The 22721-nt window shown below is 43.9% G+C and overlaps 1 long non-coding RNA gene and 1 pseudogene across 29 annotated transcripts; both read left to right on the forward strand.

Annotated features, from left to right (window-relative positions):
- The first annotated feature begins 1066 nt into the window (after positions 1–1066).
- LOC123085834 (uncharacterized) lies at positions 1067–9204 on the forward strand. Of its 29 annotated transcripts, none has more exons than XR_006439967.1 (13): positions 1067–1305; positions 1379–1510; positions 1949–2059; positions 2729–2867; positions 2953–3027; positions 3242–4187; positions 4290–4356; positions 4801–5031; positions 5110–5208; positions 5937–6634; positions 6827–6964; positions 7876–8027; positions 8826–9204. It is a non-coding gene; the product is annotated as an uncharacterized lncRNA (long non-coding RNA). The 29 variants fall into 29 exon arrangements; XR_006439983.1 differs by having other exon boundaries at positions 5937–6155; positions 6426–6971; XR_006439988.1 differs by having other exon boundaries at positions 5937–6155; positions 6426–6971; positions 8910–9204.
- Positions 9205–12557: 3353 nt separating this feature from the next.
- The window catches only part of LOC123083781 (probable ATP-dependent helicase PF08_0048), a 109718-nt pseudogene continuing 99554 nt past the window's right edge, over positions 12558–22721 (forward strand).

Here is a 22721-nt window from a genome sequence, read left to right on the forward strand (position 1 = left end):
CTGCTCGCTCTCTCGCGACCGACCAGGCGTCGTCGACCAAGATCCATCTCCGCCTCCGACCTCCGAACTCCTCCGCGTCCGACCTCCATCGTCGGCGAACGAAGCGATGCTCCTCGCAGCCCTCCCCCAGTGCTTAGGATCCACGCTCCGCCCTCAGTGACAGCGACGACGACAAACCGCGACCGTCACCCTCCTCCTTCTCCGGACCACCTCTCCGCCTTGAAGCTCGTGTCCCACCCGGCAACGGCGGCAGGCACCTAATTGCTCGGTACCTAACTGCCTGGGGACAAAAGAGGATCGCCAACGTCCAGCTGCAGATTACGATGGCTAACTGGATCATCTTCCAGCTTGACGTGGCGTAGGAAAGACGCTTTCTCATGGAAGTGGAGAGGTGGTTGCGCTGAACACTTAAGCTCATAGCTCTGGGCCCGGCCTCGCTCGAGCGTACGATTGCTAGGCAGAGGTCGTGCATAAGATGGCTACAGGAGGGCGACGCGAGTACCAAGCTATTTCACCTCGTGGCTGGAAGGAAGACGAAAAACTTCATCCCGACAATCATGCACAACGGAAATCTGATTACGGACCAGATCGGCAAGGAGGAAACTCTTTCCAAACCTACAAAGACTTACTGGGAACGGCAAGAGGGTGGGAGAACACTATTGATCTGGACTTCCTTGAGATACAACCTATCAACTTGATTGATCGGGACATGTTGTTCACGGGGGATGAGGTGTGGGCCACGATCAAAGAGATGCCGGCGGATCGCGCACCAGGGCCGGGCGGTTTTATTGGTCTTTTCTTTCAGAAGGCGTGGAATATCATCAAAGAAGACCTGATGGCAGCCATCCACCATCCATTTCTTGGCTATGGCCGCGATTTTGGATGACTGAATCAAGCCTTGATCACGCTTATTAGAAACAATAAGGTACACATCAAAGGGGCCTTCTCGCGCTATACACGTCATCACAAGGAGATGAAAAAAAAAACGCGTTGCGATTGGGTGGGAGGGACTGAAGCTGGGGAGGGGGTCAATTCTCGGAGAATTGCCCAAAAGAACTGGCCCCGAGTCGCTCCCGTATTGGGCAGAAATAGAGACAAAAAAAAAATCAGGTTCCAAGCGTCTTGTATTCTCCCCCCACGCACGCGACCTCCTCTCGTTCCACAAGCCAACGCAACCGCCGCCTCCTCGCCTCCGCCTCTTTCTCCGGGGGCCTTGCAGCTGCAGCGGGATGGGAGTCAAGGGGGCGAGCGGGATGGGCGGCCAGCTGGTTTCTTCGCCAGATCTGCAGCCCAGGGGCGACTCCGGTGAGTAATTCACCAGCTTCTCTATCCTTCTTCCCCTCCACTCCTAATCTGTCTTCATGCCCATCTAACATAGGACCGGGGAGTGGCGGCAGTGGCCAGGCCTAGTGGTGACGGGACAATGAAGTGGTCGGAGGCGCTGCATCGGCGGCAAGTTGGTCTGCAACGACAGCAAGACGAGGGAGATCGTGCACCCGCGGTGCCAAAGGTGCGCCGCCTTCCCCATGTCCCCTTCCTCTCCCTCCGCCCTCGCCTGCATGCCATCTCCTTCTGTCCCAGCCTCGAACACATCATCCCGAACGACGATCTCGGCCTCTGCGGCAGCGGCCTCTGTTCTTTTCCTAGAGATGAATACTTTGAGAGCGTTTGTTGGCTCAACGGGATTGTCGGACTAAGTTTCTTTAAGGTTATCTGATTAATTCTCTCCTTTGAGAGCATTTTTTCAAAAAAAAAAGTTTATATTTTTTTTACATCATCTCTGATTATGTGATTAATTCAAGTATTTAACCCTGTTCTGGTGGGTTAATTGTTGACTGGTGTAACTATTCTTTATATGAGTAGGTGTACAGTGATATCCCGAAATGCAGAGTGGCTGGGCTAATTTACTAATGAAACTCACTAATATATCCTTGGATGTCTTGATCAGCTCAAGGGCCATTAGGGAGCTGAACTCAGATGTATCCACCGTGCAGGACAATGCCTTGGAGCTCCTGCTATGTGGCTGTGGTTCTGGTCTTCTTTCCTGTACTTAAATCTCGTAAGTATATCTAAACTGGAACTTTAATTCTGATGTACTATATCTGATAAGACACAAAGTGTGCTGATTGGCCCTGATATTTCACCACACACTAATAACAGCAATATTTGGGGATTTTTTATGGAGAAGTGTATGAACTAGGAGAAGTTGATCTATCTAGCAACCAGAAATTAGATAGAATAGATAATTTAGTTGAAGCAAAGTAAATGTGAGAGGAGAAGCAGAAACCAAGATGGGGATTAAGCACATGGGGGGCACCCAAAATACTTTCCTGGCTGAGATTTCTCAGCACCTTTCTTTGATGCGAAGCAGGAACAACATACTTTTGAACTGAACTATAACTGGGCTCCCTCTTGGTTCTTGGTCCTAATTTCAGGTGGAGCCATTACATGCAAATTAGCTGCAGGAATCTTCATCTTATACACTTCAACTTATATACACTTCAACTTATACTCACTGCAAAAAAAATCCACTTTTACTCCTGCCATATCTGATTTCCATTTTCTTCTCAATGGTAGTGAAATTATTTAAGATTTGTTTCTCGACACCCCTTTTCTTTCCACAAATTGATAAAAATCGGCATCATTATCAACCAATGCCTTCTGCAAGTCTATCTTCTTTTCTTCCAACAAAACCGGTGATCACCATTTGTTTTTGTTATGTGTGCAGGTGTTTGTTCGATCTTATAGGCTTCTTCATATTTTGCATATTCATCAAGACGTGGCAGTCTACTCTGCTATTTTGGCTATCATGGTCAAAATAGCAGTATGGAATAAATGAGACTTCCGGTCAAGCTACTGATATTAAGGTGATTTTTTCTTTTCATCTACTGCTATGTTGCTGTCAGTACCAGCTGTTCTTGCATCTCTAATTTCTGCTGGCTTGCTGTTCAGGTGTTCTTATGTTTTTTTGGTGGGCTTTCAAGCCACTTGTGTTTGCATTTTGTCCAAAACTCATGAAGATTGAAGGTATGCATGGAAAATCTTCAGTTTTAGGGAATAATTATGGAAAACAATGAATTGTCAATGTTTTGCTGCTGATCATGTTTGCAGTTTTGCCATCCAGTTATACTTGTAGCTTATAGGTTTGCAGTTTTTCAATTCAGTCTACGTTCTACTAATACCAGGTATTGTTGCATCTGTCATAACTGTTGTTGTTTAACGAACATTTAATGGCGTATAGGATCTTCAGAAGAATAACCGGCATAGCATATGGGTGCACGTGTGGAGCCAGTTCAGAGCATACGTAGTAGTAGCAGTCTCAAGGTAATGCATTACAGGGCATGTACAATTTTGAAATTGTAAAATTCCACTATGGCACTAAGGTGCTGTCTTTTGCTCTCCTCCCTGCAAATCTATGCTTATTTCCTGATATATATGTAGCTTCTTATATAATTAATAGACTGTATTATGAGTGTATTCGTGTTCTAAAATCAACAATGGTGGTATCTTGGTAGAACTAATGCATTTCCTTATGATTTACTATCCTGACTTAAAAGATATTGACTGATTTTACAGCTGCTGTGCACATAATACACTGCTATATGTTTCGTAGTATTATCCTTCTAAGAACAAGTACCGGCGCTCTGTTTTGCTAATCCAAAAGGTGCAGCTTGTTATTGTCCTTCAACTATGCTTCCAGCATATATATGTTTTAACTTCTTGATCCTTGTTTTGCTATGCTTAACCTTTCATACCCAGCTTCTTGGATAAACTAATTGTAGAATTTCTTACCTTTGCCATGCCTTGCTTTGCATGCTTCAAGAAGCTTTTCAGAATATTCAGTTAATTGTGCTGGTTGTTCATATCCTTAGCTGTTTTGCAGCTTATCTGTCAAGTAGGTTTTACACTTTCGACAACTGGGATAATCATGCTGCAATTGCATGCGATGCTACTTCTATATTGCCGTGCTCTGAAATATATTTTCAAAGGCATAACCGATTGGTCAAAATATACAGCTTGAGATACTTTCAGTTTAGTTCATATCATATATGATTTTAGTTTGTCGCACGGTATTTTTTTTTTTTAAATATTAGCTATCAAGGCAAGGATAAGACATCAGGACAAAGAAGAGTTACCCTATGCGTTTTTGGTGATGTTGCAGAACACTCTTGAGAAGCGACAGCTAGGTAACATCTTCATGCTCCTCCCACTCTTTTGTCCAAGAATTTATTCTTTAAACCTATCTCCATGAAGGATAGTTTTTATGTTATCTGGTTCTCACTTCTCAGGTATTATGACGCATATCTTCCTTCTCTGTTCAAAGCTTGCACAAGTGAAAACCCTGATGTTATACAAGTATGAATCTTTATGATCCTTCTACTCTTTTGTCCAAGAATTTATTGTTCAAACATTTCTCCATGAAGCAAAGTTTTTATGTTATCTTGCTCTCACGTTTCAATTTTTTTCTTCAAAATACTGTTTCTAAAAAGAAACATAACTTGCCATTGTTAGGATCGAGAAGCATACAGGATAAACAAAGGAATTTGTATATGTGCACCTAGCATAGAATCTGAAAATAAATTAGCGATGCATATGATTTTTCTAAGCAACTATATAATCTGATTTCTCAATAAAGGGTGCAGGCAAAGATATTAATTTGTAGAGAATGGAGTTGGATACGTCCAGCATTCGTACAAAATGTGAAGAAAAAACAGATATTAAAACTCCATCTAAAATGTAATACATGTGGGTTGTAGCAGTCTGTATATCCATTGAACATATTTAAAATTGCCATTGCAGTGTGGAGTACAATGGCTCCTACGGCTCGGCTTCGCGGCCGGGATCAGGCATCGCTGGATCGGTGGCACCAAAGGTGGGTTGTGGAAGACTGCATCGGGGAGCATCGAGCCATCGACCGAACAAGGTCTTAGAGTCGTTTATGATCCCGTAGGCCTCCGACAACATCAATAATAAGGATAGGAGTTGTCTGCTTCATATCGCCTCTGTCTCCACCCACGTTTCAGTTTGCAGGTTATTTTCTTTTCTTTCTTTTCTTGGGCTCTTCTCTCTTATGTTAAGTAATCATATTTGATTTGGAATGAACTGCAGGACGTGTTTGAGGGTGGCTTCTGCTTGTTCATGAAGGCAACTAAGAAGGAGAATTTGATTAAATTTCTTGAAGGAAAGAAATATTTTATTTTCAGGCAGGTATGAAACTGTGAATGTCCTGTAGTTCATGTTGAGGGTGGCTTCTGCTTGTTCATGAATGCATCGTAAAGCCTTGACAGCAGTGTAGGTGTTCTTTGTGTTGTTCATGTTGAGGGCATTGATGATGAGTTGCTAGAGCGTCTTGATTGGTTGGGGAACCTGGCTATTTATGCTTCTCAATTTTCATATTTGTATTGGAACTATTTACTAAATTATATGCCGACACAAGTTTAGTATCTTTTTGATAATATATTAGTTACACATCTGATCTATGTCAGTTCGTTGTTGTCCAAGACAAAATGTTTTTATTTGAACACCATACATACTTATCGGCATAACAAAACACAACTAATGCATACCCATAATAAGCATTAATCTGTACTTTTGATTTTAAGGTCTGAGTCGATCTATATTGCTCAGTTGATAGCTCTGTACTATACTTTTTGTAAAAAAAATATATGAATTAGGACTCCATCGCTTTGATTTGTCGAAGCAACTAAGTTGTTTCTCGTCATGTGGTTGGGAGCTTTTCTTGAGCCTTTGTTTGCTTTATGACATTGAGCTCTTTGAAAGGAGGCGAGAAGTATTTTGAGATCTTCCTCCTGAAGAACATCTTGTTAGAACATGCCCAGATTAGTTGTTGTGCATGTGGTGTTCGTGCTACTGGAGGTGTGCGTGTGTGCTAGATGTGTGGTGTGAGCCTACGCCAATATCAGACCTTGCAACAGCCTTCCTGTCTAGGGGGGGGGGGGGGCTGGCGCCGTTCTGGTCGTGGTTCGGCAACCTGCATCTGCATCGGGAGGACGGCGGTGCCGATGGTTTGGGAGCTGAAGCCGTGTGGCGAGGATGGCGGTGGCGGAGGAGGAAGGGGGGCGCCGGCGGCTTTCGGTCACATGGGTCAAAGGAGAGCAAGGGGACGGCAGCACCTTCTTCCCATCTTCACCTAGGTAACCTTTCTGTAGTTTTTTGGTGATGTATGATTTCTTCGTTCTAAAAGATGCATGGTAATGTGCGAAAGCTTAATCTGAAACTAATTACACGAACGAGTGCTTTAATTTGCTAGATGTACGCGCTTCAGTTGTAGGAGATGAATGCCTTTTATGTTCATGTCATTATTTTTCTGTTGTCAATTTAGAATTTTCAGAGTTTACATTTGACAATATCTTCTCCTGCCATTGCCATATGCCGATATGGTTATAACTCATGTATGATTACAGAGTGCTAGCTACCTTTCAAACATGGAAGCTTAGGAAAAAGCATGTAAACCGAAGACAGGAAGCTTACCTGTTTGATTCAGCAGATTTGGTTTGCTCTATTTGTTAAGATCTTTCTCTGCTGCACGAGAACTTAAAGATGTAACATCAATGTGGTGGGCATAGATCAGAAAGGCAAGTTCTTGTCAAAGGAAATCTTCACCTACGTAAAGGTAACCTCAATAGCCTCTCTTAAATTTTGCAACAGGCAGCCGTTGCTGTAGCATGGAGCTCTAGAGTAGTTAGTCTAGATTCAACTCTAGAGTAGTTAGTCTAGATTCAACTGAGTTACAAGTGCACATTTGTCCAGTTATTGCTACCTTTTTTTGGAAGATTTTAGACTTACTATCCTGTGTTAATTTAAGGACTGGCTAAGTTTTGTTGTTCGTTCCCGTTCTCGGGTGCTGTCCGGTGGGTCAGTTGTGCTCTTCAGCGCCTTCGTCTTTGTTGTCTCCTACACCTTTGCCTACACCCTCACCCACTACCACGGCTCCCGCAGCAAGGTAACAGGTCTCTGCCTCGCCCGATCTCCTTCGCCAGTTTATATGCAGATGGACGGCTGCATGAACAGAAAGACAATGGTGTCCGGGCTTTGTTGCATTGCGTTACAGGACGAGAACCTCTTTTATTTCATTTCCAGTTTCACTTTTTTTAGAACATTTCCAGTTTCACTCTGCCTCTCTTTTTTACTTGGCTGGACTAAAGCAAAGTAGCAACATTTACGTAAACAGAACCGGGTGTTTTCTGCTTTCTTGTTCCTCCATTGTCTTCTGCTGGTGTGTTGCCTTCACTCGTATCTCCAAAAGCAATTTACTGCCCCTCCAATTCCATGGAAACTAATGGTGGATCTTATCTACCACCAGTAAAAATCAAACCCCAATACTAACTGGTGACCATAATTTCCATTTTCCCCTTCTATAAGCCCCATATCAATCTCATTTCTGAACCCTGGTCATGGGCTTGACCAACAAAATATATGTTATATGCCTACAAAATGTATCATCGGAAACTTCTTTCCCATATAAATATAATGGTATACTTTTTCCGTACAATATATACTTTGTTGTTCAAATCGAGGCTTTCTACCTATCGTCAGTCCTGCACCAAGGACTAGGCTAGAAAAGTTACATCCTTTTGATGTTCTTATCTTGGCATGATGCAAGGCAAAACCAAAAGGGAGAGGTTATATTATTGGCCATATTTACTTTGGTTATTAGTTGAGCACATCTGGAGCATCTTTCCATTGTTGCCTGCCTTTCCATTGTTAAGATGCTGGAGGAGACTAACCGTACTACCGATGATAACACGCTTCTTGCTTTGGGTTTGTTTACTTGCCACATATGGCATCATAATTAGATGCATTAGTATTTTATTGCTGCCAAATGTCGTTGGTACTAATTCTGGATTATTTCAGTCCAGTTCGAGGCTGGCTGCAGCCACGACATCGACGGCATCCATAACAATCGCGGATCCTTCGACATCTGGATTGACCGCTGCTCCGTCGTCGACTACGATGGCGGGCTCATCGACATCATGCGCCAGAGCATCTACATTGCTTGTCTCCAGGTCGTTCCCTTCTCTGTTATTTGTCCCTGCTACTAAGTCACTCACATGCTTGGTTTCTCTCAACAAGTATCGTTGATTAGATGGGATCACTGTGTTGTCTGATGAAAATAAACGTGTGTGTATGTGATTGCATTTTTTGCATGATTGATATATAATGGTTGCTCCAATGTACACTGGGTATGCATGTATTCTCCACGAACTTAGAATTGGCACTCTCTTTTAGACCAGCTCTTCATTCTTGTATTTAAGTTGGTACTAAATCTGGAAGAGGTTTATTGTAGGTTGATGTCTTTTCCATCTCATATTTTTCATCCATGTGATACGAACAAATGCACATGATAAAGAGGAGAATCTTTTCATGAGCTTCACCAGCCATTGTACAGAATATACAATGCTGTTTTCTTATGCATTTTAATTACATTTACAGCTGTAAGTTTGTGATGATACAAACGGAAGTTGCATACAGAGTTTCTTATATATACTATTGTTCTATCCATGCTTAACATATAAAAATTTCTGTTCTGTTCATACTATTTAACAGTCAGCAGTTTAGTCATCTTACAAAAGTAGACTGTACATACTCAAATCATCAACTAGACACCAGAAATATTGACTTCTCTTTGCTCTTTCATCAGCCATTTTACTTTAGCATTCATAAATTTGGGTCCTCAAGACATGTACTCAATAACAGTACTTTGCTATCACCATTAATATCATTAATATCCATAGAACACGCTCTTATCTTCCATATCACACAACAATTTCTGTCCATGTAAATAACTTGCTTTCTTCTACCAGTATTTTCAGTTTAACTATACTGAAGAGAACCTATTGGACTACATTGATTCAAACAATGATATACACTCATGGTCAGACTTGCAGATGGCAATCTGCTCGCTGAATGTCGCATCATGCTAGGAACTGATAAGAGGGCCACTATAACCACCAACTGGTTTGAGTTTCGCTGCTGCGCCAACATTCGCGAAGGAGACTTTTGTGTATTTCATTTCAGGATCACTTTAAAGTGCCGCTTTGTTGTCACCATGCACTGCCTCTGGATGCACCATCGAAGACGTTGCCGCCCCTGTGTCAATATAATCTAATATAATGTACCACTAAGCACTCTTAATTATGCTATATACTGTGATAACCTATGGTTTACTTTTGGGCCCTCTTATCACATGCTTTTCAAGACGCTAAACCTATGTTGTTGCTTATGTTAAGTGCACCATTGTCAGTCACATGTTTCATGTTCAAATCCATAATGGGCTTTCTTTGTAGAGTATATATTTTCTATTTCGGCTGCTAAGTTTCTTAATTAAAGCATTCATCCCAAACGCTAATTAGAATAGAGAAGAGCGTTAAAGGGGCGAACACAACCAGGCACCGCCTAACTCCCCCTCAAGAGGCGCGCCACGGGTGCGCCCCAACACCTAGTTCCCAAAAAGGCTAGCGTGTGTCGTGTGGGGGACTTTCGACCCATTAGCCTGGTTCATAGCTTGCCCAAGATCGGCTCCAAGCTTCTTGCAAACAGATTGTGCCCACGCATGAATGAGCTTGTCCAAGCCAATCAATCGGCGTTCATCAAGGGGAGGAATCTTCATGACAATTTTATGCTCGTCAGACAGGTGGCTCGATCCCTCCATCGCCGGAGAGCGAAAGGAGTCATGCTAAAGTTGGATATCTCACGAGCGTTTGACACTTTGTCTTGGCCTTTCCTATTTGAGGTTCTACGTGCCAAGGGGTTTTCGGATACATGGCTGTCCTGGATAGCAACCTTACTCTCGACGGCCTCTTCTCGAGTGGTGGTTAATGGACATGCGGGGCAAAAATTCTCACACGCTCAAGGGCTACGGCAGGGAGACCCGGTCTCGCCGCTACTGTTTGTCATTGCCATGGATGTCCTCACATCCCTCATCACAAGAGCCCAGGAGTGTGGCGTGTTGAGTAGAATGCCGGGCTGTATTCCCATGCAACGGCTTCCTATCTATGCGGACGATGTCGCCCTATTCGTCAGGCCCACCGTTTCGGATTTTAGGTTTGTCAAGGAAGCACTCCACATTTTTGGGAATGCATCGGGACTACACATCAACTATAGAAAATCCATGGCTATCATGATCAGAGATGAGGATGGCGACAAGGAGCTGGTTTAGGGTGCAATGTCGTGGAGCATGGAGTCCTTTCCCTGCAAGTACTTGGGGCTACAACTCTCAATATGGCAATTGACGCGCTCGGAGTGGCAACCAGTAGTGGACAGTGTGCTTAACTTCATGCCAGGATGGCAGAAGGGGCTTATCACTAGAGCAGGACGACTGGTGCTTGTGCATGATGTGGTGATGGCGCGCCCCACTCACCATCTTATTATAGCGGACGCTCCCAAATGGGCAATCGAGCAAGTGAACAAGCGCTACAGAGCATTTTTTGGGAAGGATCAGAAGCGATCCACGGAGGGAAGTGCCTAGTGGCCCGGCAAAGAGTGTGCAGGCCTAAGGAGCTAGGTGGACTTGGGCTGCTAGACTTAAACTGTCAAGGTCTGGCCTTAAGATTGCGTTGGGAGTGGCTTAGGCGTACTGATTCAAGCCGGCCATGGCATGGGCTCCCAATGGCCAAGGATCCACAAGTACATGCGGCTTTTGACAGTCTGGTTCATTGGAAACTTGGGGACGGAAATAAGGTGTTGTTTTGGAAAGATAGATGGATGGGTGATAAGGACATGAAAACGGTTCAATCCTTAGAGTCGAGGACGACTCCTTTTCAAGAGAGGGAGGATGATGAGGACATCCCAACCATGGATACCACACCACCAACCATCAACGGTCCAATCACAAGAAGTCGCGCAATGCAAATACATTATCAGGTGAACGCTAACTTAAGTCTATCATTTGACCTTCAAAACATGGTTGTGCCTTCACTTCCTTTGTTGTTGGTTGAACTCAGGTGCGATATCGAAGAAGGCCAAACACATTTCAGTCCGTGCAAAACAATGTTTTATGGCGAGGAAACAAAGTTAGGAATCCATGAAGAATGAGTCGTGTGCTAAAGAAACATTGTTCCGATTTTGACGAAACAATGTTTTGCACGAGTTTGGATATCCCAACTTGCGAAAGATTTCTAGGACTCAAGTTTTCTGCTGAAGGAAACATTGTTTGACCCCAATGAACAACGTTTGGTCGGGAACTGCCAACCACCTCCAACGAGAGTTTTCCAGAAGCTACCTCATTAAGTCTTGAAGCCATTTAGTCAAACAAAGTTGGTTCACTTTCACACCTAAGATGGTTATAGAAGCTAGTTCTCTTTCACACCTATCCTGGGGGGTTGTCCCGATTATAAATAGGCTAGCTCATCCCTTTGTTGGGGACTTTTGCCATTTCTATCAAAGACCAAAGACGGAGACTCCTCTTGAGATTGGAGAGCTCTTGTTACCCTTATTCTCGTGATTCCTTGATAAATTGCTCCTAATTCGTGCTCCACGACTAGATCGTGTTGTGTGGGTTAGAGTTCATGGTTTCCCTTGCGGATTGCACCTATTCCGTGCTCCATGACTTGAGCATGGTTGTGGGGGTAGTATTGCGGGTTGTGGATCGGCGAATGTTCGGATTGTAAGCTTTGGTGAGCATCCTCCTCGTTGGGTCATGATCTCTTATTTTCCATTTTCCGTCTGCTTGCAGCTAGTTATCCTCATCCATTTATCGATCCTACGCCGTGAAGATAGGACCTCCCCTTGTACTCCCTCTTCTTCGAAGACGGGGTCGCATCATCTGGTATTCAGAGCAAGGTTTGCACGGTAAGATCTGTATCTTTGTTGCTAGGTCTATCCTCTTTAGTTTGGTTTTCCCCGTCCTAGAGTCCAAAGCCAAAAAGCCACAAAAAATCCAAGCCTTTGTTTGCTGGGATCTAGTTGTTTGCTTTCATCTTTGTGTTTGCACCAAGTTCTATCCAAAGTTGTTGCTGTTTTCTTTGAGTCTTGTTGGATCTTTTGTGCTGCAAAAAGAGAGAGAAAAAGTGAAAAAAAAGAGAGTGAAAAAAGCAAAAAAAAAAAGAGAAGAGAAAGTGTTGAGCAAGTGTGCAATCATTTTCATTTGGCTGAGAAATTTCAGAAGTTGTAGTGGCAAGTGTTGCAGCTCAAACGTGGTGCAAGGATCTACAAATTTTCTTATTCATTTGGTTTGCATCGATTGGATCTCAGCACTAGCCCCCCCTTTTTACCCCACCCAGATCCACCTAGAAACCGTCAGCTTCCTTCCTTTCATTCGCTTGTCCACTCCTGATTTGCTACTTCCGCATAGCCGCCAAGGAATCATTAGAATTTGGGTAAGCAAGAAGGTGAGCTGAGTGTTTTCCACATATATTTTTCTTTTGTCCACTTGTTTCCAAGAGTTAACATGACAGGATCCAACTCGAGTGTACATGGACATCAACATCTGAAAGATGATCTCCCAAAAACTCGCGCATCACTTGGTGACATGATTGGGGAGAGTATAGTTGCAACTATGCGAAGGATGTTCGGTGGCCGTCTTCCTATTGCAGGTAATGGGGATCAACATCAACGCAGCCCCGCTGCCTTGCTGGTCGCCAACAACCGGCAACGTCAAGAACACAACGATCGCCATGTTGGTCGTGGATGAGCGGCAGGAGCTGCTGCCCATGGTGCCCCTGCTGTTGGTGCTGAACGGAGGCGCGGCGACTTTGCTGCCCCTCGTGAGGGTGGGCTGCATGGAGGCGAAGCTCGCGGGCAAGGCCATGACCAGTGGCGGAGACAGGGGGGGGGGGGGGCGAGCAGGGGCCTGCCCCCCCCCCCCTCCCCCCCAACGATCGAGGAAACTACGCATTAGTTGCACGTACTAGCCCCCCCCCCCCCCCCCCTAATCTCAAGCAATATGAAGAAAAGAAAAGGTCCATGAGAAGCCACGTACTGGGCCCTCCTTGTCTCAAGTATAAAAACAGGAAAAAGAAAAGGCCCATGAGATGCCTACCGGCCTCTACTAAGTCTCATAGGCCCTAGCGTACTTAGACTCTTTTTTGTGAATGGTGTGTGGTTAGACTCTGCCGTGATTGTCTCAAAAAAAAGTTAGACGCTGCCGTGATTAATGCAAGCAGTTAGCGATAGCGCAATCAATTATTGTATTATTATTTTCAATTCTCATCTTGTACTGTATATGGCAAAATTATATAAACAGATTTTTGCTCTTTTGCTTGCGTGATGTATGACGCCAACTCTGAAAATTGTAGATCAGCGGTTATAAAGCTTTTGATAGTTTGGTGATGCTAGTGTGTTGGCACTTATGGAAGCAAAGGAATGATCGTGTTTTCCGCTCGGTGGACACACCAATGTCGGTTACAGATCTTGTAAATAAGATTCTAGATGAGTTTCGCACTTGGGCGATAGCGGGAGGGTGTGGAGTTGAAACCATTTTGTGAGGAGTTAACGTAGTGTGTGGAGTTGGAGTTTTGCGTGGCCTGGGTCGGCTTGTGACTGTGGGTTGTACACAGAACACTCTTGTATATTATTTTCTCTCTTCTATAAAGCTAAGGTAAGCAATTTGCATACTCTCGAAAAAAAGAATGTAAAAGACTTATTAGATCATCTAATTTTGTGTCTTGATGGAGATGAGTGGTTTTGGTTGCCCGAAAGAGCAGATGCTCTTGTAGAAGTCCTCATGCTTTGTTTGTGCTCTGAGGCTTGGTCCTATTGTGAGTATTCTAGCATTTGGATGCTTCAGCGAAGACCGAAGAGTAACTAACTGGAGTTGAGAGAAGGCAAAACGTCGCAAAACATTGCTCTTGATTGGACTTTTTCTTCCTATAAAAAAGAAAGAGCTGGGTTCATTTTGATGTGATTGCAGCAAAGCCAATTGATATTATTATTGATGTAGTGTTGTTAAATTATCACTTACTAATGTACTGTTAGGAAATAGCCCTTTGTTGGCAGACAATATAGTAGGGAAGCTACAGAAAGTAACACCTTCAAATGAGTTCATGCTCACGGGCTCATGGCAGTTTTTTTGGAGGGTTATCTTGCGTTTTCTTGTTAATGCATGTTCTACAGCTTTGTTGGCATCCATTCTCTTTCTTGGGAGAGACTATGAACACAAACTCATAAGCTTTGTTGGCTATTTTTCCATCTAGCAATATATTCTTCATTCATACTTTTGGTAGGCTAATTCTTGTTTCATCCATGAAAAGATTGTTTTTTTGTTAATTTAAGTGATGTGGTATGTCAGTTGCTCGATTGTTACTTGGTATAGCTAGCTGAAAATGTAGTTGGATTCTTATATGCACATGCATGCTAACACCGTACTGTAAGTTTTGTTGGAAATATGCATCCGTTTGTGTGCTAATTAGATAGTCATCTATGCACATGTGGGCTAATGATGTATATATGTATCTTGTGCTGATTAGATAAATGCATCTGGGTATTGATCTTAATGTTGCCACTCCTAGGAAACTGACATACAGTGTATATTATTTTGAATATTGTACAATTGGAATAATGTTTATACAATTGAGAAGCTTCGAGGACTATTTTCAAGCTGGTTTCAGTGTAACATTCTTTTCTTGCCAAATGATGGCATCCATGCCGTGGTCGTCTAGGAATCAGAGGGAACAATATTTTATTTATAAGAACATAAATCAGTCTGGCTTATTATGTTTGCATCTATTTCATTGACAACCATGCATGTGTGCTTATATATAGTTTAAAATGGCATACTCCCTCTGTCCCAAAATTCTTGTCTTAGATTTGTCCAAATACAGATGCACCAAGTAACGTTTTAGTATTAGATACATCCGTATCTAGACAAATTTAAAACAATAATTTTGGGACGAAGGGAGTATTATATAGTAACTATATTGTTCTGTTTTGATTTGCAGGTTTCCTAAAGCTAACCAATGAAAATGTTCAAAGAAGTTGATGGTGGAAGTTTCAGTAGAGTGGTTATTCCAGTGAAAACACATTTTGGCATTGATCAGTCACATATGTACATCTTTTTAATGGAACTAAATGTGTCGTTTCCCCTCCTTGGAGGCATCGGTATGGATCGATCCCCTCACTTCCCCTGCCCCTAGGTCTCCCGGGCGAAAGCCCCAACTTTGTTGGGCGGCGGCGGTGCTTTCGGTGTCGTTCCCTTCTTGAAGGCGCCGCTTTGTGAGCCTTGTGGTCGGGTGGTGCTTGCGGGTGGTGGGTGGCGGCGGTGGTGTGGCCCTCTTGTCCTAATGTGAAACTTCCCCCTTCGGTGTTGAATGTGTGCAACGACGATGTTCTGCTCAAGGAGAGCCTCCAGCATCTCGTTGGGGATGCGCTGACCCTCTCTACGAGGCCATCTTTCGACAGCATCCATCCCATCTTGCGACAATGCGGCGCCTTCGATCCAGGCGAGGAGGTAGTGGCCTTCTTCAAAGATGGCGTACCGGATGTGTCGTGCCGGGGCTCGTAGATGCATGGCGACATCATATGCCCAGCTGATGTCGGCACTTCTCTCCTCCGAGCCAGTGTGATATTGTTCCTGGTGCAGCATTCTGAGGTCCTCGGCATCTTCGGCTTCGTTCTCATTTGGTTATCTTCAGTTTCCGTAGCGTGTGAGTAGTTTGGTGTTGTCCATCGATTATGTATCTTACCGCCGTGTTGTTCTTTCTTTTGCCTGAGGGCATATGCTTGTAATCCTGGCAGTTGATGGCTTTGTTAATTCAAAAAGTCAGGCTAGGTTCGAGCCTCATCTCGGACTCGACTGATGTCTTTTCTCCAAAAACATGTAAAACCATGATTAGCACACCAAAATTTATCCCCGATCTTGTGTTATTTATGGTCAGCGTGTGTGATGTGGACTGAAGTGTTTTTTTCCTAATTATGCATGTTTCATATTTCCTGGTTTATCCTTGAAATTACTGAATTATTCTTCATTGTTATGTCATTCCTGAGTTTTCTATGAAAATTAGAAATTTACTTACTTCCGTACTGCTATGATGCTTCTGTAAAAAAGGGAATTAGTTGTCATGGTTTTCCAATAGTATATTTCTTTGCTAAGAAATTTGGCACTTCCACGTGATCCCCCCCCCCTTGTCTCCAAACTCACGTGGGGATCTCCCCCGGTGGTGGGAGAGGATTTCCCATGGCCATGGAAAGTCCCCCTCGTGGGATTACTATCCTGGGATATTTTCACTTTGCAACCAAATGATGCCTAAGAGGTTGTTTGGATACGGGATGTATACCAAACCTATTTTCACTATTCATGTTTAGGATTCTAACCACCAAAAATTTTGTTCGTAAACACATACTAGTGCGTGTGCGCTCGCGTCTCGTCTCGAGCGGCCGGCCACGAACCGTGCGATCGCATGCGATCGCACGGCCGCACCCGTCAGGTGTTACATGGTCGGTTTCTCCCCTGCTCGTTTATCCCACACACCTAGCCCGATTGTGCCGAGGCGCGCGGCATGCACCCCCCTGTGGGCCCGCCCTGTCATTTGCTGTGTAGGCATACCCGTTAGTGAGCGTAGACAAGTAGTGGGGGCAGTGGGCACTTTCGAATTTCATGCCACTTCCTCCCCCTTCAGGACCCGTCATCGCTCGCCTCATTCCATTCCCCTCTCCCCTCCCCTCCCGATTTGTCGGGCTCGTCGCCGAATCTGCCGTTGAAAGGTGCGCAGGAGGCGGATGCGTAGCAGGGGAGGCACCCGTTGCTCGTCGCTGGCTCAGGTACGCTCGCCGCTCATCCGCTCATTCTCCCCGCATCCGTACCGTTCTCGCCGCACCCGTACAGAGGGAGGCCGCTGTCGTAGTGCTCTCGTCGCGCCCGTAGTGCTCACGCTGCGCTCGTAGCAGGAGAGGCCACGCCCGTAGCACTCTCGTCGTGCCCATAGCGAGGGAGGCCGTGCTCGTAGTGCTCCCGCCGTGCCGCGCGCTGTTGTGATGTCGCCGCGCCCATAGCCGCAGAGTCCACGACCGCAACGCTCTCGTCGCTCCTGTAGCGGGGGAGGCCGCGCCCGCTAGACGCACTCGCCGTGCCTGTAGCGGGGGAGGCCGCGACAGCAAATCCAGTGTGTCTTTTGCATAAGTGATCGAAACCCTAGGTATTGTTGCATTTTAGTTGGTAGATATTTCACCATGGTCATTGAATCCCTTTGTTTTTTGTCTGTTTATTGCATTAATTTCATGCTCGGTTGCACAACGAGTTGTTTGTAGTTGGCAGTTGCACAAATACTAGTTGCACATGGAATGTTTTCATTGCCTAGTTGCACAACGAGTTGTTTGCAGTTGGCAGTTGCATAAATAGTAGTTGCGTAGGGAATGTTTTCATTGCCCACTTGCACAACGAGTTGTTTGCAGTTGGCAGTTGTACAAATAATAGTTGCACAGGGAATGTTTCCATTGCCCACTCGCACAACGAGTTGTTTGCAGTTGGCAGTTGCACAAATAATAGTTGCACAAGGAATGTTTCCATTGCCCACTCGCACAATGAGTTGTTTGCAGGTAGCAGTTGCACAGGGAATGTTATGTGGTTTGTCTCATGTGTGTTTTGGGTAAAGTGAGTAGTATGTTTTTTGTTCTTTTTTATGCAACTACACATGTGTGTGTGGAACCTGGCCATGTTTTTACTTGACATTGTTTACACACCATTTGAGATATGTGTTTGTGCATTTTTTACTTGACATTTGTCTAGATACCAATTGGCAGTTCCAGGTGCATCTGTTGCACACATTTTTTGGGGGCAGCTGTGGATTTTGAAATTGCTATTAGCCCAACCACCAGTTTAGCATTTATAGGTACAATAGTTGCACGCATTCGCGTATCTTTGTTCTGTGGGTTTTGTACTTGCCATTGGACCAGTTCCAAGCTGGCAGATCTAGGTTCAATAGTTGCACACAGCTGGGATATGTGTTCTTGCATTTTTCACTTGGCATTACCATATCTCAGTTGGCAGAACCAGGGTCCAGATGGCAAAACCAGGGTCCGGTTGCTGCACGAATTTTCATGTCCTAGTGGAGGGGTTCTGGTTTTTTATGCATTGTTTATCAAGTTTTTGTTAGTGTTTAACTACAATTTTTTGTGCGTGCAATTAGAATGATTTTTTTGGGACCTATTTTTTTGAAGTGACAATGGTTGAAGAGGGAGATGCCAGTGGAAGTGGGGAAGAGGTTGTTTTCTTAAGCTCAGAGGGAGCCAGTATGACTGAATATATGTGCTATTTTCTTCTCTTTTTTCCGCTATTGTTTTTGTTTTTTGGTTTTTGTTCTTTCGACCCATCCAGAGGATTGTATCAAAGGATACACGGTGGAACGGGAAAAGGGCTGCTGAGTGGGGTGTTCGTACTCGTGTTGCCCCCGATGATGGTGAGGAAGTAGGGGTACGTTTTTAGCGGAGACTTTAACAATTTCTTTTTTATTTCTATAAATTTTGAATACACAATGTACAATTTTGAGTATATGTAAAAGAAATTCAATATTTATTTTTTGTTTTCTCTTTTTCATGATTTTTTAACATGAGGCATCATTGTTTTTGTAGGTGGAGGATGCTACTGCATCCCGTGCTGCAAAGCGAGCCAGAACAAAAGGAAAAAAACAAGTCCTCTGATGGGGGTGGCCCAACCTCTACAGAAGCTGCTGAGGTACCTATTTTTTGTACATTTTCTTTTCAGTTGCACCATATGTTGGTACCAGCTGGCACCTCTGTTGTTTAGTGTTGCACATGAAAAGTATACGCTTGGCAGTTGTGCGCCATATGTGTGCATAACTATTTTAAGATAGATTTTCGAATCTCCTTACCTACCTTGTCAAATTTGAAAGTTGGCACCCATTCAACACACACTGGTACGCGTCGGTGCTATGCAAATGGTTTTTAACATCTTTCCACGATGACATTTGGGACCATCGCCAAGTGAGTGTGGGCGATAGGGTGTCCTTCCCACATGACCCAAAAACCGTCGGAGATATGGAGCAATGATCCGGAGGCCTTCCAAAATGTAATCATGTGTGATGCAGCACACACTAAATTCTTTCGCACGTGTGGTATCAGTGATTAAACGTTTCTAATGACACAGTGAAACCATACGGTCTGTCGTAATGAACAGTTTGGGAAACAGTATGTAAGGCACACGGCCAACATATGAACTGTGTGCAATTTATGCCCCATCGCACATGAGTTTTCAACGTAACCCGTCTGCCATGCAAGACTCCATCGCACACGTTTCCCAACAATTACTGTCTGCAATAATGTTTTATCACAAACGGTTCAGGAGCCCCTTCGCACACATACAAGTGTTGCAGACCGTTTGTGATTTGTTGGGTATCACCGACGGTTTCCGCAAGAGTGACGTGTGCTTTTCATTTGGGATCCCACACGTTTCCTGAAAAAATTACGACTGGGATTGTATTTTACATTGGGCATGGTTTACTCCGAGTTCTCGTGTGCAATAATGCAATATCACAAATGGTTCCGAAGACCCTACGCACATGTAGTAGCGCTGCAAATCGTTTGTGATCTGCTGTGTATCACCGACAGTTCCGCTATGATTGACGTATGCTTTCCGATGTGGATCGCACACACTCATTTAGTTGAACCATGTGCGGAGCAATTGCGAGGTTAAAACAAAAATATCCCATTTTGAATCGGCATGCAAAAAGCAAATTCGCCATAATATTCAATTGAACAAATAAACAAAAATATCCCATTTTGAATCGGCACGCAAAAAGCAAATTTGCCACAATATTTAATTGAACAAATAAACACAAATATCCCATTTTGAATCGGCACGCAAAAAGCAAATTCGCCACAGTATTCAATTGAACAAATAATCTCCACAGGAAGAACATTCATCAGATTTCGCAACAATTGCAATTGAACATATGGTAGCTAAATTCCAATGATTTGTCCACACACACACACATATATATGCATTACATAATTAATCATAGTGTATGAATACGAAGACCTCATCAAGCGTATATATATATGTTTAGCGGCCAACTCTTACTCAATGTTGCAGGAGAAGGCATGCTGAAATCTTCATTATCACCAGTGGGATTGATGTAGTGATTTAGGGAGAAGTTGCTGATAAATCTCCGAACCATCAGCAATTCACCAACTGGGAGCGGTTCAGGGGTCCTCGGTTTTGAGATGAGCTGCAATATTTTGAAGATCAGAATGTGCCATATGAGTGGAGTAGAAGATATTAATTAAGATAGACTTACTGGTACTAATTCACGAGGATCGTCACAACTATCAACATATTTGTAAATGGAGATCATGTGTCTACAAACATAGTATCCACAAAGGTTGGTTCGTGCTTCTTGCTGAGGACACTGATTTTTTTACAGAATTAGTCATGTATTTATCGTGTTAGGAACAACCTAATCAGTGTTAGATGTATTATTTTCTCTTTGGACAAAATAGAAAGAGGTTTATTTAGAAGCTTGAACATTTGACTAGCGTAAGAAAAGGTATTTGCAGACTGTTGGATAAATTTTCTGAAAATAACGGATTTCGGTGTGTTGCCGGAGAAACGATCTCGTGCTGCAGAGGTAGTTCTCTCTTGAACAGGTTCCCTGGTTTAGTTTTCCACAATGCGAGCACACTGCAAATGAAGATGAATTTTGACAACATCAATTATTGAACCAGATATGAATGCAAATTAATTTCAACATCACAGAATTCAATACCTATCCATAAATTGCTAAAGATGCGTCAGATCCTGAGCGTTTGTTGACTCTCTAAGAGAATCGATGTAGTAAACTATGTTCTTGTTTGGAACAATGAATACCAATATCCAGTGATTGCTACATATTAAGAAAGACATGAACTTACGAATTATGTCAAAATCTGAAAGACAATCAGTGTATGCATGATTGTTTACTTGACTTACCATTTATGATATGGCCAGAGAAATGATTCTGCATGGGACATGTTTTCGAAGAGATGGACGACCGTGTTAACGGCCTAGTCCCGTAGGTCCTTACCATGTATTGTTGTGCCATTTGCTAATTCAGGATCTATCAAATACACACTCTCCATTTTTCTTCTCTGGGCGTTCAATCCCCTGAGAGGAATAAAATGCAGTTAGTTGTTTATCATCTACAACCTTGTATGGAGAAGTTGATCAGAGTTTGTTAAGTATTTACAAAATCAGGCATCTAACAAGAGTGGCATCGAGCTCGTTGAAGTTGAAGAAGATATGTAAATCCTCGAAACTCACATTGATGGAACTAGCATCGTGTCGGAAATGATCTCTGTTGTAGTGGACCGGCAAACCATGATGACCTTCGACATTAGATCCATGCAATATTAACGTAACTCGCGGCAACTGGTGTTGGGGAACGCAGTATTTCAAAAAAAATCCTACGATCATGCAAGATCTATCTAGGAGATGCATAGAAACAAGAGGGGAGAGTGTGTTTACGTACCCTCGTAGACCGAAAGCGGAAGCATTGAGTAACGCGGTTGATGTAGTCGAACGTCTTCGCAATCCAACCGATCAAATACCGAACGCACGGCACCTCCGCAATCTGCACACGTTCAGCTCAGTGACGTCCCTCGAACTCTAGATCCAGCTGAGGCCAAGGGAGAGTTCGTTCAGCACGACGACGTGTTGACGGTGATGATGAAGTTACCGATGCAGGGCTTCGCCTAAGCACTACGACAATATGACCGAGGTGGAAATTTGTGGAGGGGGGCACCGCACACGGCTAAGAAATCAACTTGTGTGTCTATGGGGTGCCCACCTCCCCCGTATAAAAAGGAGGGGAGGAGGTGGAGGGCCAGCCTCAAGGGGCGCGCCCAAAGGGGGGATTCCTACTCCTAGTAGGAGTAGGTTTCCCCCTTTCCTAGTCCAAGTAGGAGAAGAAGGAAGGAGAGGGAGAGGGAGAAGGAAAGAGAGGGGGGGGGCTCCTAGTCCAATTCGGACCAGCCCATGGGGGGTGCTCTGCCTCCCCTTGTGGCCCTTCTCTCCTTTCCACTAAAGTCTAGTAAGGCCCAATACTTCCCCCGGTGAATTCCCATAACTCCCCGGTTCTCCAAAAAATACTCGAATCACTCGAAACCTTTCCGATGTCCGAATATAGCCTTCTAGTATATGAATCTTTACGTCTTGACCATTTCGAGACTCTTCGTCATGTCCGTGATCTCATCTGGAACTCCGAACACCCTTCGGTACATCAAATCACATAACTCATAATACATATCGTCATCGAACGTTAAGCGTGCGGACCCTACGGGTTCGAGAACTATGTAGACATGACCGAGGCACATCTCCGGTCAATAACCAATAGCGGAATCTGGATACTCATATTGGTTCATACATATTCTACGAAGATCTTTATCAGTTAAACCGCACAACAACATACCCCTTTGTCATCGGTATGTTACTTGCCCGAGATTCGATCGTTGGTACATCATACCTAGTTCAATCTCGTCACCGGCAAGTCTCTTTACTCGTTCCGTAATGCATCATCCCATAACTAACTCATTAGTCACATTGCTTGCAAGGCTCATAGTGATGTGCATTACCGAGAGGGCCCAGAGATACCTCTCCGACAATCGGAGTGACAAATCCTAATATCGATCTATGCCAACTCAACAAACACCATCGAAGACATCTATAGAGCATCTTTATAATCACCCAGTTACGTTGTGATGTTTGATAGCACACTAAGTGTTCCTCCGGTATTCGGGAGTTGCATACTATCATAGTCATAGGAACATCTATAAGT

This window comes from Triticum aestivum, chromosome 4A, assembly GCF_018294505.1.
Source record: "Triticum aestivum cultivar Chinese Spring chromosome 4A, IWGSC CS RefSeq v2.1, whole genome shotgun sequence".
NCBI classification, from domain to species: domain Eukaryota; kingdom Viridiplantae; phylum Streptophyta; class Magnoliopsida; order Poales; family Poaceae; genus Triticum; species Triticum aestivum.